Below are 20393 nucleotides of genomic sequence, written 5' to 3'. Positions count from 1 at the left end.
AAGTGTGAGGCCTGAAGGGCTGATTCTGGAGTGTTTGTTCAGATAGAGTGCATTTTCCCCTTGACTGAGCTCTATTCTGTAATTAGCAGAAGTAACAGTGTGGAAAAAGTGTTCACCTGCTTAGATCTGTTTTATGGGGCACAGCTCTCACTCTCTCTTTCTCCCTGTGTGTTTTCAGTTTCCTCTCCTTATGTCTGTTGATCTCCTGTACATCTGCATGCTGATAATATAATCTATATTCTTTGATCATTCTTTATCAAACTTGGCATCATTGGAGTACTTTGTTTTCATACTGCCAGAATGAAGAGATGACTTAAAACTTGTTTTTGTTTCATACAAAATTATTTTTCCTTAAACAAGTGTCAGTTTGAGTTAGCATTCAGAGATACATTTGGAATTTTTTCTTTCTAATTTCAGCTGTGTCTATAGATGGTCTCTGTGTTTAGGAGAATGTGTGTATTTACATGTCAAGGGGCTTCCACTCGTGTCAACGTTGCTGAATACATTTGACTTTATGGAGTGAAGTGTCAGCTTGGCACTCCTTCAAGTGGTGAAGAACGTGCTCAAAGTTCAAACAATTACAAATTTAACCCCGTTGCTGCTGACTTATCGAATATATGCAAAGTCTGGTTTTGCAATGTCAGGACTGACATTACACTGTAAGGATTTTTAAGTAAAAATCCTTACAGAGATTTTACCTCACTAATGATGCCTTTTAACTGTCAAACTTTAAAAAGAAATATTGAATGTTTTATAGTTTCTTTTTATTCATAAATATTTACCTTATTGTTTCCAAGCATCCAGAGACGTCAGGTATTGAACTCATTTCAATTAACCAGACACCAATAACCTTAACATAAACAAGTCTTTTGATCACTTCCTGCAATTAATGTATCAAAGTAATTGCCACAACTTTTTTTCTCTTCTCCAAATACATGTTTTTGATGTTTACTGTGTACACATCCCACTTTCTTGCCTGGCAAACTCATGAATTTGAGCTTTTCATAAGGTTGTAAAATTTGTGCTTGACACACGCTGAGCAGTGTGACGACCCACCCTCGACCCAGGTAATGTGGAAGACCCTTCCACACAAGGTCTTTAAATAAGCTTTCTTGACTAAGCTAATTGTTACACCAGGATACATTGAAAATAACATTATTGGTAGACAAATACAGCAGTCACTTTGTGGAGCTAAAGGCTTGAGTGCTTGCACAAGAGAAAAACACAGAAAGAAAAGCTACAGCACAAAACAAAATCCCATTTACTTTTCTTGCAACTCAGCAAGAAAAACATCGAAAGCTAGTGTGAAAGAACATAGGACAAAGAGAGTGAGGCAAAGTCAGAGAGAAAAGAAAATTCCATGAACATCTCACAAAGACAATACAGTGTGCGTTTCCTTTTATTCTGCATGAAAACCAGGTCCCTATGAATCAATGTTAGCTTACATTTTATGGCACAAGGGGTTAACTTGTTTAGTTATGCCACAGACAGCTCTATTCTTTTGTAACAAGTAATCTGGGTGGGGGAATCGATCCTGACAGGCTGGTTGCATGCTGCCTAATTTCATATTACCGTCAGCCAATGGTGGCACGACGCTGTGATAAAGCTGTGCTGAGTAGTTCATTATGGAGAGGGAGGGAAATCAATACACACTACTGTGTCTGCCCAAGGGAAGGGCTTTGATAAAGTTGCTTCTCTATGAAGGAAAGGGAGGATATGACTCAGTGCGATGTGACTCGTAGACAGGGACATTTCAGGTGCTGGATACTTTATAAAGTCAATACAGGAATTACAGGATATAATAGAGTAGATAAATAATTTAAATGTTTGGCTAGTACATTTGGGAAGAAAGTTGATTGTGGTGCCCTTAAACAGCTTCATATTCTCTGTATTATATCTCTGTTAGGGATCCTTTAGAAAGTGCAGGTTATAAAAATTAGCTTTCGCTTTTCAAAGAGTAAAACGACATTGCTGTCACATCTCTGACAGTTACCAATAGCAAACAGCACAAGCAATAACCGCAAAAGGTAAACAAACATACGCACATTATGACTCAAGATATTTATTTTTTCACTGCTTTCACTGGATAATTTGCCCTTTATTGCTCCCATTAATAACCTTTACCAGGTTATGCTTAGCAGGATATGACAGAAACCATTTAGCCTAGCATACAGAACTGGAAAAATGGGCAATTCATAAGGTACTCGGCAACACTGTATTGTCTAGAAATTAAATTAAGTGCAGTTTAATCTAAATATCCCATCTGCAATGCAGTTTATTGACTTCCTTTAATTTTCAGCTTAAATTCTCCACAGATTTTAGGTTATTGACTGGATGTGTTTTCATGAGACACCGCAGTGGAACTGCAAAATTGTCAGCTCTGCTCTAGAATGCAATAAAAAGTGAGTGCTCTCAGTATTGGAATATGTTGTTGGTTAATATTGTTTCACAGACTCGTCTACTAAACCCCTTGCCTATTCACACCAATTCAAAGGCAATGCTAAATAAAAAAGCATTTAAATCATTGTTAAATGTTTTTATTTATGTGTGATTGGAGGAAATATGCCAAAATTTCAGCAGGCATCCATGCACAGACAAAAGCCAGACAACTTCAAACCTCTTCTGATCAATACAGATTTGTGTCATCATTTTTTGATGTGTTGAGTGAGTGAGTGAGTGTGATTCCCTAATGGGACATTTTACGGTCACAGATGCTCTAACAGAGGCCCGGCTTTTCTAAACTTGAGAGGGGAGGCAAGAGAGAAAGAGAAATAGATGAGCAAGGCAACCAAATCTGGACAATCTAAAATCAATATAAAGTAAAAGACAAAAAAAAAAAAAAAAAAAACAGAGGCTGAAAGGGAAACAGTTTGCGACTGTTGTGCATTGCATTCCCTGACTGAGATAGTTTATTGGTGATCAGAACACACATTTTTTATTAGCATATCTGCATCTATGTCTATCTGTCATAAATTATAATAGCAATTTAAAACTGCATTACAACATACCATACTATAATGAGACCCATGTGACCTTAATAAACATGTAATTTAGTTCATATTAATCAAAGTATACATGCTCAAAATGTCACTTATTTATAGTATTCAGTTTATTGTATGTTGTGCTTATTATAAATAATGAACCAAAAATTAGGCCAAAATTTGTACCAATTTAGGCACATGCACTGTATATACTGAAGAATCCAAAATCGTACAGGATTCAAAATGTTAAAAGTGTGACTCAACTGACTGAAAATTTAATAGCTGACTATTTGTCGGTGGTAATAAAGAAACAATCTTAGACGTGCCAACATAAACAGACAATAAATCATTGCACAGCTCAGACAAGATTGATAAGACCTTTCTATGACATCCAAACTCAAACTGGTTAACAAAAGCAATGGCCTATGCATGGTCCCTGGGGTGAACTTTGACCTGGGGGGTGTCTGATGATGATGTTATCTCAAGGGCCAATTGCTTCAGGCCAGTGATGCCCCTTTGGGGACCCCCAGTCAAAGATCAGTTATTCAAGTGGATCTCCCATTACACAGACACACAGACAATATGATACTCAGTCCCTCATCTCTTCTGTCATTTTAGGTTCTTTATGACACAACACTAAATGAATACACAGTACATCAAGGACTATCTTTATCCAAGCTTCAGGTACACAGGTTATCTCACCAAGAATCAGAAAAAATGGGAAAAAAAATATCTCCTCCTGCCCTGCACTGTATCGGCGAATATTTTCATCAGCTATTCTTAGTCCCTCTAGACCTTTCCATTTTAAACACTTAAGGGCTAAATAAATAATGACAAAGGCAGCAGGCTCAGTGAAGAAGAGAGAAAGGGCCACCAGCAGAGTCCCACATGCCAAACCCATCCAGGCAGACTCAAACCGACTTTGGTCTCAACCGGTCTCTGAACATCCACCAGCTATGCAATGATACAATAGGCTCTGGAAATGTCATAAATGAGAAAAGGTGGAGATGAAGAAGAAAGTGAGAAGGAGAGAGACAGCGATATCTGTAATGACCTATACACAAAATGAAGTTTTCGGGAAAAAAAAATTATTCACAATCTATCCTGTTTCAGTCACTTAGAATCTATATTTTTATGAATGTATATGTCTTTTTGTCATCCTAGTTTTTCTACCTGTCCAACACATACATTAAGCAAATTTATTTTAAAAAAATTAAAATAATAAATAAATAAATAAATAGTCTGCCATGAAATCTCTTGGAAAGATTTGACATGTTAATGTGGGTATGATACTGTATAATGATAGGATATTATAGATCTCTTGGAAAGATTTGACATGTTAATATGGGTATGATACTGTATATTGATAGAATATTATAGATCTGCTACGCTGCTGCTGCTAACATGTGGACATGCTGCTGCTGCACAAATAGACATCACAAACAATTACCTTGTAGCAGTTCTAGACAATTTGAGCTGGGGTGGAGGTGGGTTTCAGAGAAATACTCTCGTGGTGTGCTTCAGTGAATCCAGCATATCTGCAAAACTGAGCAATTTAAATGTTAGACAAAGAGAGAAACTTAAATTGATTGGCTAACTGATTACATGTCAAAGGACTAATCAGCTTACAGCATGAGAGCAGATTGGCATAAAATGTCATATGTACAGTAAGTGAGCCAATTGGCTTACAAATACTGTAACAAATTCAAAGAACCTATAAGCTTATGCCACATAGAATTTCATGGCTAAACTTTACTACAGCTGTGATAGGGTTTCTAGTATTGCTGCTGAGGAAGTGAAAGTAAATTTGGCATGTTTTCTCTTCTGACTGCTATAATCCACTGTTCTCTATTTTCAGTGACGGGCAGTATCTTCATTACAAATAGCGAAGCTATTAGCTTAACTACATTTCTGAGTAGGGAGACGGTAGCTTCGTTAGTTCCCTATCTGTCACTCACTCGACATTGTGTTGATGTAGTGACACTAGGGGTCACTCTTGGGAGCCCGAGACGCCTCTGGTCTTTGATAAAAGGCCAATGAAAATTGGCAAGTGGTATTTGCATGCCACACCCCCGGACATACGGGTATAAAAGGAGCTGGTATGCAACCACTCATTCAGATTTACTTTTCGGAGCCGAACGGTCATGCTCACCGCTGGATCTGACGGCGCATTTCAGCGGCTTCTCCCCCCTCTGCACTGGTGCAAAGGAGTGGCACACACGGAACGTCTTTTTAAAGACGCGTCTTTTTAAAGATGCCTTTCCTTTGTGTGTTATTCCTGGTTGCGCTCGTAATCTCTCGCCTTCTGACGGTCACGATCACTGTCTTTCGTGTCTGGGCACTGCTCATGCAGAGACAGCGTTCGTGGATGGGTCAAGTACTCATTGGGAGAACATGTCCATGGCAACGATGCGGTCACGGCTTACCTTCGTAAGAAAGCAAGCCACCCCAGAGGCTCCCCGCCTCGGTCCTTCTACCCACGGGTATGAGGCCAGCGCGGCTAGCACTGGGGGCGATTTGGGGACCCCAATGGGACCATCTCCGCCGGGTATCCACCCATGGACCTCCCATTACCCAGCACACTCGTCTGCCCCGATCGGGCTTCTGAAAGAGTCCGCCGGCTCGTCTCACGGCGAGTTCGACCTCTTATTTGGAGCCCGCGAAGGTGATGAGCTCTCGAGCGCAGCATCAGAGAGCGGGCTCGTCCAGTCGGACGCGGAAGCCTCAGCTGGGCTCCTCCCTTCGGGTGTGGTTGCCCAGTCACAGGCTGACGCGGAGATGACGACATGCTTTCCCGGGCAGCCGCGAGTGTCGGGCTAGAGTTGAACCCTCCGCTCTCCCATGAACCCTCGCGGCTCGATGATTGGTTCCTGGGCTCACGATGCCACTCAAAGCCACACCCCATCCCCATTCCTTTCTTCCCGGAAGTGCACGAAGAAATGACAAGGTTGTGGGAGGCACATTTTACTGCCGGTCCCGATCTTTCAGCTTCCCCGCCCTCACTACCCTCGATGGTGGGGCGGCCAAGGGCTATTCAGCAATCCCCCTGGTGGATAAAGGCACTCAAGGTGCACCTATGCCCACAGAGCGCCATCACCTGGCGAGAGTGGACTCCCCGGCCTTCTAAGTACTTCGATGTCCCTGAACTCAGCACGGCCATGACACGACGTGACACCTCAGGCTCCGCCCCGCCACGAGGCCCCACCCGCTGGTATGTCTGACGAGATTGTCCCTCCGGCCGAGATGAAGAAGGGGTTTTACAGCCCCTACTTCATTGTACTGAAAAAAGGCGGTGGGTTGCGGCCAATCTTGGACATGCAAGTACTGAACCGGGCTTTACACAGACTCCCGTCCTAGATGCTGATGCAAAGACACACTCTAGTGAGCATCCGGCATCAAGATTGGTTCACAGCATTAGACCTGAAGGACGCATACTTCCACGTCTCGATTCTACCTCGACACACACCTTTCCTGCGGTTTGCATTCGAGGGTCGGGCGTATCAGTTCAAGGTCCTCCCTGTCGGTATGTCCTTGTTCCCTCGCGTCTTCACGAAGGTCGCAGAGGCAGCCCTTGCCCCGCTAAGGGAAGTGGGCATTCACATCCTCAACTATCCCGATGGTTGGCTAATCCTAGCTCACTCTCGGGATGTGTTGTGTGCACACAGGGACCTGGTGCTCTCGCACCTCAGCCGACTAGGGCTTCGGGTCAACTGGGAAAAGAGCAAACTCCTCCCGGTTCAGAGCATCTCTTTTCTCGGTTTGGAGTTGGACTCAGTCTCGTTGACGGCGCTCCTCATGAACGATCGTGCACAGTCAGTGCTGACCTGTTTGAAGGCATTCAAACAGAAAACGGCGGTTCCACTGAAATTTTTTCAGAGGCTCCTGGGACATATGGCATCCTCAGCGGTGGCCACTCCGCTCGGGTTGATGCATATGAGACCGCTTCAGCACTGGCTTCAGACTCGACTCCCAAGATGGGCATGGCACCACGGGACACATCGCGTGACCATCACGCCGATCTGTCACCGTCTCTTCAGCCCTTGGACCAACCTCACATTTCTATGGGCAGGCGTTCCCCTAGAGCAGGTCTCCAGGCGTGTCGTGGTCATGACAGATGTCTCCAAAATGGGCTGGGGTGCTGTTTGCAACAGGCATGCAGCCGCCGGCTTATGGACGGGCCCGCGGCTGTGTTGGCACATCAACTGCCTTGAGTTGCTGGCAATTCTGCTCGCACTGCGGAGGTTCCGGCCGTTGATCCAGGGCAAGCACGTGTTAGCTCGGACAGACAATGCGGCAACGGTAGCATATGTCAACCGTCAAGGCGGTCTGCGCTCCCGTTGTATGTCACAACTCACCCGCCATCTCCTCCTCTGGAGTCAGCAGCACCTCAGGTCGCTGCGAGCCACTCACATCCCGGGCGACCTCAACACTGCAGCGGACGCACTGTCACGGCAGGTTACCCTCAGGGGAGAGTGGAGACTCCACCCTCAGGTGGTCCAGCTGATCTGGAGTCGATTCAGACAGGCACAGGTAGACCTGTTTGCCTCCCAGGAATCCTCCCACTGCCCGCTCTGGTATGCCCTGAATGAGGCGCTTCTCGGTATAGATGCGCTGGCACACAGCTGGCCCCCTGGACTGCACAAATATGCATTTCCCCCAGAAAGCCTACTTGCACAGACCCTGTGGTCAGGGAGGACGAGGAGCAGGTCACCCTGGTAGCACCCTATTGGCCCACCCAGACGTGGTTCTCGGACCTCACGCTCCTCCCCCCCCGGCCTTCTTTCTCAGGGACGGGGCACCATCTGGCACCCGTGACCACACCTCTGGAATTTCCATGTCTGGCCCCTGGACGGGAGAGTGGACACGAGAGGACACTGGTGGTAGACACGATCACTCAGGCTAGGGCCCCCTCTGCAAGGCACCTGTATGCATTTAAGTGGCGTCTGTTCACTAAGTGGTGTTCTTCCCGACGGGAAGACCCCCAGAGATGCGCAGTCAGATCGGTGCTTTCCTTCCTGCAGGAGAGGTGGGAAGGGCGGCTGTCCCCTTCCACCTTGAAGGTGCATGTAACCGCTATAGCGGCACACCACGACACAGTGGACAATAAGTCCTTAGGGTAGCATGATCTGATCATCAGTTTCCTGAGAGGCGCCAGGAGGCTGAATCCCTCCAGACCGTGCCTCGTTCACTCATGGGACCTCTCTGTAGTTTTTCAGGGTCTACAGAGAGCCCCCTTTGAGCCTTTGCAGTCAGCTGAGCTTAAGGCACTCTCCTTGAAGACTGCCCTCCTGACTGTGCTCACTTCCATCAAGAGGGTTGTTGACCTGCAAGTGTTCTCTGTCAGCGAAACATGCCTGGAGTTCGGTCCGGGCTACTCTCAGGTAATCTTGAGACCCCGACTGGGCTATGTGCCTAAGGTTCCCACGATCCCTTTTAGGGACTAGGTGGTGAACCTGCAAGCACTACCCCAGGAGGAGGTAGACCCAGCCCTGTCGTTGCTGTGTCCGGTGCGTGCTTTACGCATCTATTTGGATCGCACGCAGAGCTTTAGAGTCTCTGAGCAGCTCTTTGTCTGGTTTGGTGCACAGCGGAAAGGAAGCGCTGTCTCCAAGCAGAGGATCGCCCACTGGCTCATTGACTCCATAGCTATGGCATATCACGCCCAAGACATGCTGCCCCTGGTAGGGCTACGAGCCCATTCTACCAGGGGTGTAGCGGCCTCCTGGGCCCTGGCCAGGGGTGCCTCTCTAATAGACATTTGCAGAGCAGCGGGCTGGGTAACACCCAACACCTTTGCGAGGTTTACAACCTCTGGGTGGAACCGGTTTCGTCCCGTGTAGTGGCACGCAATACAAGCAGATAAGTCCGGGATAGCCGGCCAGGTGTATCGCTTGCACATAATGCCTTTCACCTTCCCTGAGCTGAAGACTAGGGGAACTCCCAGTAGTGTTCACAAACTATTTTCCCTGTTTGACTTCCTCCGAGCCCTGTGGCAGTCAAGTTTTTGGAGAGACTATCTGCCGGCCCAGTTCATGTGCTAACTAAAAGCCCTGTTCTGGGGTAGGTGCTCCGCATGTGGCGGTACCCTGTAGGTAAACCCATGCGATGTATATCTTCCGCTAATTTGTTTCCCTGTTGGCAAACTGCATCTTCCTTGGGCAGAGGCCCCTCTGCCACAGTCTCCATGTTTGTAGTAACTCCTCCCCTGTTGGGTAGGACCTACCATGAGACTTCCCCAATGACATACTTCCGACATAGCTCGGCAAGACCATGCGATGTATTCCCAGTTAAATATCCCCCCTCTCTCTGGGCGAGGTGTGGTCTTCACGGTGTCCTCCCCTTGGGAGGGACATCCCCTGACTTGACCTTGTCGGCCCAGTCAGATAATACCCCTTTTTTTAAGGAGTGAAAAAAAAGAAGGGGAAAAGAGGCTATGACTGGGCTAGCCTGTCTCTATCTTTTGGGTAGTCGACTTGTCCCCAAAGGGCTGTTCGACACTCATAACTATGTTGGGGGAGGTTACGTGTCGGTTTGGTGGGCTGGCTACGAGGCACACAGTTGTCTGCCTGTCACACACCGCCAGATCACGTAACACAGTTCAGCCAGTTGCAGCATTTTGTATAGGGACCCCTAATGTCACTACATCACCACATCGAGTGAGTGCCAGATAGGGAATGTCATGGTTACTTGTGTAACCTCTGTTCCCTGATGGAGGGAACGAGACGTTGTGTCCCTCCTGCCACAATGCTGAACTACCCGCTGAAATGGCTGGGACCTTGTCTTGGCTCCTCAGCATAAAACCTGAATGAGTGGTTGCACACAAGCTCCTTTTATACCCGTATGTCTGGGGGAGTGGCATGCAAATACCACTCGCCAATTTTCATTGGCCTTTTATCAAAAACCAGAGGTATCTCGGGCTCCCAAGAGTGACCCCTAGTGTCACTACATTGACACAACGTCTCGTTCCCTCCATCAGGGAACAGAGGTTACACAAGTAACCATGACGTTTTTAAATCAAGTAGCTTTTCAGTGGATAAGCTATATTTTTTATCAGGTAGAGGCGTAGCTTTGACAAAAGCTACACCACTACATCATATCTTGTACCCAGTGTTTACTAATGGCAGTTTTGAGTCAGGAATTAATATGTCCAATCACAAATGAATTGCTTATATGTGTCAGTTCTTTGCAATGAATTGGACACATGTGATAGGAAAGCGGTCTGAATCAATTCATGATACAATCTGAATGACTCAGAAAGCTTGCGCTCACGCTGCTGAATCATATGGCGTGCACTCTCACTTGTCAACAAGCTCATGGAATATTTTATAACACGGAAAATGAAGATAATGCTGGTTGCAGTGGATCTACATTCAATCAATGGAAACCAAACTTGCAAATACATCCTATTGTTTGTCAGTGATGAAGAAAGTCTTTATTAAAAGTGCAATATGTACAAATTTTCATGTAATATTTGCCTTTTTTTTTGCCAATGAGTGAACGGCTTGTAACGCAACTTAAAAAATGAGCCCTTCCCGGACTTCCTAGGTTGCCAATTAAAGTCTGTAGACTGATTTTCATGCGAAGGGAGCGGGTCGCTTTTGCTGGAAAAATCCAAAGGATGTGATGTTTATGCGTGCTCCCGAGAGCCTTGCCTCATTAATAGCTTCTCTTCCACGTCAACAGACAGTCTGAAACACTAGGTAATGTTATCTTAGAGATGGAATCCAGCAAATGTCCGGCTCTCCCAGCACAACACCAACTCCTACACAAATTCAGAGTAAGCCAAAAATAGAAAAAAAAAAGAAAAAACATTCATCTACTGAATCCCATCTGGCTAAGCGGAAACATGATCGTGGTTGAGCAAAAACTAGAGTGAACATCAGCAGGGCATTTGATTCCTGGAGGGACCTTAGTTTGGTTTTGGGGATCAAAACCGACTCTGAATTGGCATTCTTCTTATTGGACATGTAAGCTTACATAACTGCAAAGCATGTGAAATATAGTGCCATAAGGATTGATCTGTGTAATTTTAGCTAACTTGAACTTGCCTGCACAGTAACTGTCATAAACAATGTTAATCTGTAATTATTCAGCAAGCTAAACTACAATAACATTAAATGAATGCTAGACAATGTTTAAGATAATGCAAAAAGACCCATTCGTTAGTGTAATGTAACTTGGTTATACAGAAAATTTATACATTCTATTATTATAAAACAATACCACATTGATATATAAAAATGACAGTTGTGATGGAATCACATCAATACTGAATTGTGTCAACATATTTATAATGTACAGGCTATTTTATAAACAGCTACTGTAATCATCCACCAAATTTAGCTAACAGCTATTGATAAAGCTGGCTAGCAAGCTAATGCCGACATAGGCTATCGTATAAATGCAGTCATTGTATCATGCAAAGAAAAGTGATTACTTCAAACTACGGTCTCGCATAGTCAGACCTATATCCACACTTTGTTTTAGCCCTGTTCCAGCACTGGAGAGTCAAATATAATATACAGTCTTAAAGTCTGTAGTAAAGCAATCATAACTGTGTAATTTTAATTATGATACCTCATCTGTCAGCATGATGCCGGTGAATCACGTTGTCTCTTTGTATGTTACGTCATTGTTTTGGCAGATGCTTGCATCCCTATGGTGTGTGTGCATGAGCGCGAGCACGAGCAACAGGTACCTGGCTGCAGTTCACTTAACAGCCACAGGTGACATTAATGACAAGGGTTTCTGAATCTTACATACTGCAACTTTAAGTTCAATACGTGTGCAGGTAAAAGAGTATCAAAACACTTATTAGCCTACATGAAAACACTTAAAAAAGTGCCATGACATTACCATGTTTTTTGACATGTACCATTACCTGGGTGCACCATGTTAATACAATGGTATATGAATGTGGTAATATAGCGAAGTACCATGGTATTTTTTTTTTTTAATTACCTTGAAGCACCTTGTAAATACAATAGTATATGAATATGGTAATCCTATATCAAATTACCATGGTAGTAACATAGTATTCTTTGAAGTACTTTGAAGCACCATGCAACTACAGAATGGTACATAAATATTTGTATATCAAAGTACCATGGTATGACCATCTGATGCCATCAGATATCACATTGTTATTGCCCAGATGTGCTCACACACACACACATGTTGGTGTGGCTATACTTATGAGGACTCTCCATAGACATAATGGTTTTATCTGTACAAACTATAGATTCTATCCACTAACCCTACCCCTAAACCTAACCCTCACAAAAAACTTTCTGCATTTTTACATTTTCAAAAAAACATTGCTTAGTATGTTTTTTAAGCGATTTGAATTATGAGGACACTAGAAATGTCCTCATAAAAAACATTTATAGCATATTACCCTTGTAATTACCAGTTTGTAACCTAAAAAAAAAAAAAAAAAATGCTTCCAGTACATACAGAAATACAACAGCAGCTAGACACAGAATTACAGAATAAGATGAATGGTATACTGTATTTACGCAGAATTTTTATACAGAAATGTGCAAATGAAATTACGTTTTAATGGGTATGGGTTTGTAGAGGTAGTAATATAAATATATATTTAAAAAAAATTAAAATAGTGATTTTTCATGTTGAACACATAGGTTTGTGTAGGTAGCATGTCTAAATATGAATTTACATGGTTGTTTTATTTCCATGCACATACGTATTGCACCTATTATATACTTGTATACTGTATTGCACTAAACTGTAATATACTGTCCCATGGCTTTGATAAATGTCATGTGAATACGTCTTTTAGGTTCTTTGTCTATGACAGTATGCTCTGTGCATCTGCGGTTGAAAAAAGTGTAGAAAGCTACTTTTGCCATGTAGCTTGTAGTGTAACTTGCTACTTTTTCTGAAGTGTAGCTTTTAACTTACTAATTTTTCTGTTGAGTAGTTGGTAGCTTAGCTAGCTACATTTTTTGAGTAGCTTGCCCAACACTGTCTATTTTTTCCTCTTGTAGAAAGGCATGGAAACAGAATAGTGGATTTTTTTCTTGTGCTGTTGGAGAAAATGGGTAAGCAAAAATAGCATTTGCTGTGGTGTCTCATTCACCGCTATAGAATTTTAGCCTGCAATAGTTTACTTTCGCATTCCAAAAGCCATAAATGTGAAAAGGGTCTTTAGTTAACCTGGGAACACTTTATAATAATGGTCCGTCATTAATAGGTAATTATGTAGGAATTAAAGCAGGACAAATAAGTAGTACTACATTAACACTTTAGTTACTACTATTAACTAATATGGAAACACGATTAACTAATCAGTAAGTAATAGTAAACTAATGACTGAGGTAGTTCACTGTTAGGTAATCAATAATTACTGAATCTGATTTGCCTCATTGATAATTATTAACTAACTATGGCTAATTTGAAATAACTACTAATTAATTACTAATAAAAACATTAACATGTGCCTAAAATGTGAATGATTATGTTTTTATTGTGAACAAGATCATGAAATGCGCATAGACATGTGCATCACATGCGTTTTTTGTGGAAATTAATTATGAACATAACAGTCCTCTAAATCAAGGCTACAGTGTCTGGCAGAGTATCCTAGTCAGCTTACCTTACAGAAATATAGGGATGTATGTGCCCAACCTGTGTATTCCTTGGGATATCTCTTCTGTTCATTACAAATTATTAACTTCGGCATGTTATATATTGCTGGATTACTTTTTTTAAATAATTCTGATAAGTAATTGTCAAGAGTTACCACACAAATATGAAGGAATTACTACTGATTTGGACCATTATTTTAAATGTTAAAGTGGGGGTCATGGTAACGCATTATTAATTAATGAAAAATCACTTGAATATACACAACTTTGTTTTTACAAAATATTTTTACAATTAATTTTTTAGTCATAGATACTGTAAGTTAATCTTACAAGAAGTGTTTAATTTTATGTGAAGTGCATTTTTATTTATTATTTCTGAGTAACTTAATGGATCCAGTGAAAAAAAAAAAAAAAGAAAGAATGAGTGTCTCATCCATCAAGCTTCTAATCCGATCAGGGTTGCCATATTCAATGCTCGCGCTGAAAGTGAAAGATTGAGTGTGATTTTGCTCCGCCCTCCCATCACTCCTCCTGCATTCGGTAAACTTTAACATAAGTTCTGTTCTTTTCAGACCGAACATAGGCAAAATGAGGAAACATGTTAAATTAATTTTATAAAAACTATATGTATTTACCGAGTGGACTGTCTAGGGCGGAAGTACACAGATAAGTGGAATCGGCCTCATAGCAGCACGATGGTTTTCTCAGGTTTTGTGTTGAAGTCTTGTGGAGATCAACACACTTGTCCTTTAGATACATAATTTTAATATTTATCTTAATTTATTATTTTACTTTATGTTAAGAGATAAGACTTTTAAAACATGTAGTAACCATGAGCAACAGCCATTAAAAGCATTATCCTGCTAAAGGTTTGCTAAAAGACATTGTGTTTAGTTAAGTGTGCAATTATGTTCAATTATTTCAATGATTCATAATTTAATGGCAGAACATTTTTTTTTTTTTGGAATGTCTGTGAATGTTTGTTATCTGTTTGATTAAATGGAAAAAAATGTAGGAACAAACACTTGAGTATTCATTACTAACTGACAAGTAACACCTCAGTTACTATTAATGGTTTATAATGTGTTTTTTACTTCAGAATAATGGTCCAGATACCCTTTAACTCCCAAGGAAGGAAACAGTAAGTAATCTCATTAATTAATAATGCGTTACCATGACCCTCACTTTAAAATAATGGTCCAGATTATATTAGTAATTCCTTCATATTTATGTGGTTACACTTAATTATTTATGGGTTACCAAAATTATTGAAAAAGACCTCCAGCAATATCTAACATGCTGAAGTTAATAATTTGTAATGAACAGAAGAGATATCCCAAGGAATACACAGGTTGGGCACAAACATACCTATATTTCTGTAAGGTAAGCTGACTATGATACTCTACCAGACACTGTAGCCTTGATTTAGAGAGCTGTTATGTTCATAAATTAATTTCCACAAAGAACACACGTGAGGCTCATGTTTCTCTCAAGGTACATTTCATGATCTTGTTCACAATAAAAACATAATCATTCACATTTTAGACGAATGTTAATGTTTTGATTAGTAATTAATTAGTAGTTATTTTAAATTAGCCATTGTTAGTTAATAGTTCTCAATGAGACAAATCAAATTCAGTAATTATTGATTACCTAACAGTAAACTACATCAGTCATCAGTTCACTATTATTTACAGATTTATTAATTGTGTTTCCATATAGTTGTGTTAATGTAGTACTACTCATTTGTCCTGCATTACTTCCTGCATAATTACTAATTAATGATGGACTATTATTATAAAGTGTTACCGTTAACCGTAAAGAGAAAAGTGAACGTAACAGCAGCAATTTTATGAAAAAGTCCACTACAGCATCCCTTGTGGCAAAGCTTAGAATGCAACACATACTAGTTTTGAGCTATGAATTGGTCACATTTCGGAATGCAACAATGCACAAAATCGAGCTTGCATAGCTAGAAGTGTCTGCATTGATGTAATGGCTTGTGTAGAGTATGTTTCAGGCATTAGCCTTCCCAGCTTTCTGCTCCCATTAATGCTTCTCTTCTTATTGCTCCTACTCTTGTCAATTCTCTAACAGCTATTTCTCCTTCTTTGATCCTCCATTTGTCCTTTCTCCATTCATTTACTTGTCCCTCTCTCTCATTCCTATGGCTTTCCCCTTTCCTCAGTTCCTTTGGAGAGACTTGCCTGCAGGAAAGCCTTATTGAATCATGTTAAACTTTCTCTCCTCTTATTGAATTGCCAGATAAATTGCCTTTGCCCTGTGCGAGCCAAGCTACGTGTAAGAGCTTACAGTGATAACCCATTAAGACTGTATTCATTTAAAGAGCTTTCTTTGAGACAGACATCAATAAAAGGCTTTAAAATAAGCCCTGTTGTGTAAACCAAGCACGTTAAAGAGATGCTAGCAAGGCCCAACATCCTGCACTCTGCAGAACACAGCAGAAAGCTTTACTAACTCTCTTAAAAATAAATGGCAGGATGAGCTGATATATCACACCATCCCCTGCAAGAGAAGGAGGAATAGAAGCTTCAAGTCCTCTCCGAATGACATCTGGACATCAATACACGTTGCCTCCCATTCAGAGTGACAGTAAAAGCTCTATTGATTTTTAGCGGATTAAAAACACAGCAGGGAGCAATTTAAAATAGACTCACTTTTCAAAGTGTCTTTAGCCACTCTGTGTTATTTCAGCAACATAATCTTACCCGAGAATCACTCTGACCAACACTTTTTTACCATTACAAAAGTTGTTTGGAGGAGGCATTGCATAATGAGTTGTTAAAACATTATCTCATATTTTTTTTAGTTTTTTTAAAGGAGCTGTGAGAGGCAGATTGACAATTGTGATTCAGTGCAGTGTCACTGTGTTTTAACATCTTAAGTACATGCCTTAACATGCAAATAAGATAATAATAAAATTAATCAGGGTCAAAACATTTTGATGACATTTTCTTGAACAAGATGATTATTTTTTACAATATGAGAATTGGTTATTCATCACAATTTGTAAATGGGCAGAGCTCGCACACATACACAGACTGAGGAAGGGTAAGTGGTGTGTATATTTGTGCTCCTTTTAGCCATAGCCGAGACAGTATTTCCGCAAAAAATGTCAGTATTAATTTTTCAGTCAATAGCTGCTTCAGTTTTGGACTGAGCCAAACACAGTATGTCTCTTCTACTCAGTATATCTATCATTAGATACAATTTAAGAAATAACAATTGTGTATAATTTAAATTTATTTCAAATCAATACATTTTGATGTCATTAACATAAATAGTTATTAGTCGATAAGAGAGATGAATTATGATATCATATAATCTATTATCTGCACATGAATACCTTGTCTCCACAGACATCTCATTATGTCATTCCTGTCACAAGAATAAAATGTGTTTACAGTAAATATTACATGCATAGACATGACATTACTTTTGTAAAAAATAAATAAATGTATAAGGAAAAAAATCCGTTATTCTAACATAAGCAGATTTTTTCAAATCAAATGGGAAAACACAAGTCAATTCAGAGTGTAAAGTTCAAATATGACAAGAAATGTATGGGTATAAAATCAAAGCAATGGCTTTGACTGAACATGTGTTCAAAAAAGCTCAAGTGTGCTGGGCTGCAGGTCCGTGAGATCAGGAGAAAACACATTACATCAGAAAATGAGTTGGTAAACAAACAGAAATCCATCAGGAACAGGGCTCAATAAGCAGCTACACGCACTTAGAAGTGATGCGAGCTGATCCCATGGGGTTCGTAGAGGTATCAGTTTAAATTCACACATTCTCTTTATTGCATGCACACCGACACACACATAAATTCACAACAAGCAAATTAAGAAGGTTGTGTGTGAAAATCAGTTTTTCCATGCCACAAGGACTAAAACACAAAACAGAAAGAAGAACAGACAAGGAGAAAGAAGAAAAGGCAAAATTCTGAAGCAAGGCAGAAGTGAGGGAAAGACAGAGAAGGTTGAAGACAGAGGGGTGAAGAAGAATGTGTGACCAGTCTATCTGCCTTCTAAAAACATTTTGACAATTAAAAGCAATAGCACTTTCCAGGCAGTAAATACAGTGGGCCGAATCAATAGCGGGCAGCCATAAACAGATCCGTAAGATCCAGCTGCACAAAATGCTATGGATTTCCAATGGGGCCATGTGACATCAGCCACTTTCAAATGCAAATATTAACTTATGCACATTGTCCTTCTGGTGGCTGGGCACCTATTGATTGGCTAAAACTAACTCTATTGATCACTGAATAGTTAATGGAGAAAATTAAATCTATGAAGTACAGTACTTAAGACTGTTTCTGAAGCCCTCCCTCAGACTCAGGGGACACACAGAGGACTTTCACTTTTAAGCATGCCCTCATACAATATAAATTAGTGTAAGATGTGAATTAATATTTGGAAGAGATTATATAGCAGACAAAAATAAACTGAATATCATTTACAGTTTTTCTGAATTGCTAAGACACATTTTTTGAAATTTTCACCCATTTTCTCACAACTTTAAACACAAAACCATATCTTAAAACTACATTCACAAAACCCCTGACTCTTCTAGCAAAATCAAACAATCGCCTCAAACCCATTTCATTTGTGCTCAAAATCAAGCAATACTTTAAATTCATACACACAGCAAGTCAATATATAAACACTACAGAGTATTATTCATTAGACACTACATCAGAAAATGTAGCAATATACAGCGTCCAGGGCAGGTAGTTAAAAATATAATAAATAAAATGTTTATTGTATACAGTAATGTAATGTTTAATGTGTTTGTTCATGTGTTTCATGTCATGTGGTCCCCTGGTCATTTGATTTCATGTTTCCCTCCATGTTCATGTGTCTTGTTTTCATTGGTTTATTGTCTAGTTACATTGTTATCAGTTCTGTCTTGTCTTGTTACCCTTGTCCATGTATTTAAGCCTCATGTTTGCCATTGTCCATTGTCAGGTATTGTTTGTTTGTGTAACTGTAACGATGGGCTGGCAAAGACAATGATTAAGATGATGACGAAGAAATGAGGAATCCAAGTGCAGTTTAATCCAAAGGTAAATAAAACATAAACATGAACATGACTATGACATGACTTGACTTGACTTGACATAAAACTAGATTTGGCTTGGCTTGGCTTGACTAAACAACAAAGTTACATTCACAATACCTGACAACAGACAATGGCAAACATGAGGGCTTAAATACAAGGACATGGTTAACAAGTAAACAAGACAACCAATCACAAGACTAAACTATAAACAAGATAACAAGACTAAATTAACTTTAACCAATGAAAAGACAAGACTAATAACAAAGTATTCAAACAAATGAACCAATGAAAACAAGACATGTGAACAGGGGAAACACATGACAAGATCACATGAGAGAACAGGAAATCACATGACACCACATGACCTGAACAGGAACTAAACTTGAAAATAAAAGACATGAAAACAAGAACAAAACACATAAACATGACAGTAACGTCGTGCTATTGTTTATGCCAAGTTCATGGTCAAGTCATGTTAAGTCAAGTCAAGTTCATGTTTATGTTTTGTTCAAGTCAAGTTTAGTCAAGTTTATGTTTTGTTCACGTTTGGAGCTATGGTTTTTTGGATATCACGTTTGTAAATAAATCTGCACTTAGGGTCATCACACATCATCGTCTCTTCAACTACGTTACAGAATACCTGACCAACTAAAATGAACCCAGCAATCCAGCTTCTTTGTTTTCACCAGGAGAATCGATCCCTGGAAAATTATGAGGAGGACTTCTGCGCTCTGGCCTGCCAGGTGGACTTTAATGAAGTCGCCCTCAAGGACATTTTTCAGGTGGGATTGAATGATCCAATCTCTTCCCTGATGCCTGGTGGTCGCAGTCCCCTCAATCTGGCTCAGTATATCGACCTTGCCCTGCAGATAATTGGTTCTGTGTTCACTGTGGGGGAGGGGGATGCCAAGCCAGAGTCCCACGTCATGGCCGCCAAGCCAGAGTCCCACGTCATGGCCACCAAGCCAGAGTTCCTCATTATGGTTGCTGAGCTAGTGCCATCTTTTGCCCCGGATCCTGCGTCTGCTTCATGCCATGTCACAGCAATGCCTCAGCCTGCTCCATGCCATGTCACAGCAACACCTCAGCCTGCTCCATGCCATGTCATAGCAACACCTCAGCCTGCTCCATGTCATGTCACAGCAATGCCTCAGCCTGCTCCATGCCATGTCACAGCAATGCCTGAGCCTGCTCCATGCCATGTCACAGCCACACCTCAGCCTGTTCCATGCCACGTCACAGCCATGCCTGAGTCTGCTCCATGCCACGTCACAGCCACGTCTGATTCTGCTCCATGCTATGTCACAGCCACGCCTCAGTGTGCTCTATGCTATGTCACAGCCACACTTCAGTGTGCTCCGTGCAAGGTCTCAGGCTCACCTCTGGCCAACGAACCAGCGTTGCAGGCCTCATTCATTCCAGAGCCATCTCTCACTGGGCTATTTGAGCTGGAATTGGTTCCTGCCCTTGTGCCCACCTTTAGTTTTCCTGATCAGGCAAGGGGAACTTTCGACCCTCCGACCCTGCCTAGACCCTCCGAGCCCTGGACTCCGCCTTGGTCCTTCGATCCCTCAGTCCCACCTTGGCCCTATGTCGCTTCAGCTCCACCATGGTCCTTCAGCCAATCGGCTTCTCTGGGGTCCCTCGTCCTTTTGGCTCCTCCTTGGTCAGTCGGTCACCTGGCTCCGCCTGGCCTCTCCTATCCTCTAGCTCT

General features: G+C 41.5%; 1 long non-coding RNA gene across 2 annotated transcripts in view; it reads right to left on the bottom strand.

Moving 5' to 3' along the window:
* Positions 1 to 2529: 2529 nt before the first annotated feature.
* The window catches only part of LOC127448545 (uncharacterized), a 33196-nt gene continuing 15332 nt past the window's right edge, over positions 2530 to 20393 (bottom strand). Inside the window, exons 1-3 of one of the 2 annotated variants that reach the window (XR_007898550.1) lie at positions 12906 to 12936; positions 4432 to 4527; positions 2530 to 3957 (exon numbers count right to left, since the gene is read on the bottom strand). This is a non-coding gene — a long non-coding RNA (uncharacterized LOC127448545). Of the gene's footprint in view, positions 3958 to 4431; positions 4528 to 12905; positions 12937 to 20393 lie in introns of those variants that run through there. The other variant, XR_007898548.1, reaches the window with a different exon arrangement.

Source organism: Myxocyprinus asiaticus, chromosome 1 (assembly GCF_019703515.2).
Source record: "Myxocyprinus asiaticus isolate MX2 ecotype Aquarium Trade chromosome 1, UBuf_Myxa_2, whole genome shotgun sequence".
Taxonomy (NCBI): Eukaryota; Metazoa; Chordata; class Actinopteri; order Cypriniformes; family Catostomidae; genus Myxocyprinus; species Myxocyprinus asiaticus.
Note: the sequence above shows the minus strand (reverse complement) of the source record. Positions and strands in the feature narration are given on the sequence as shown.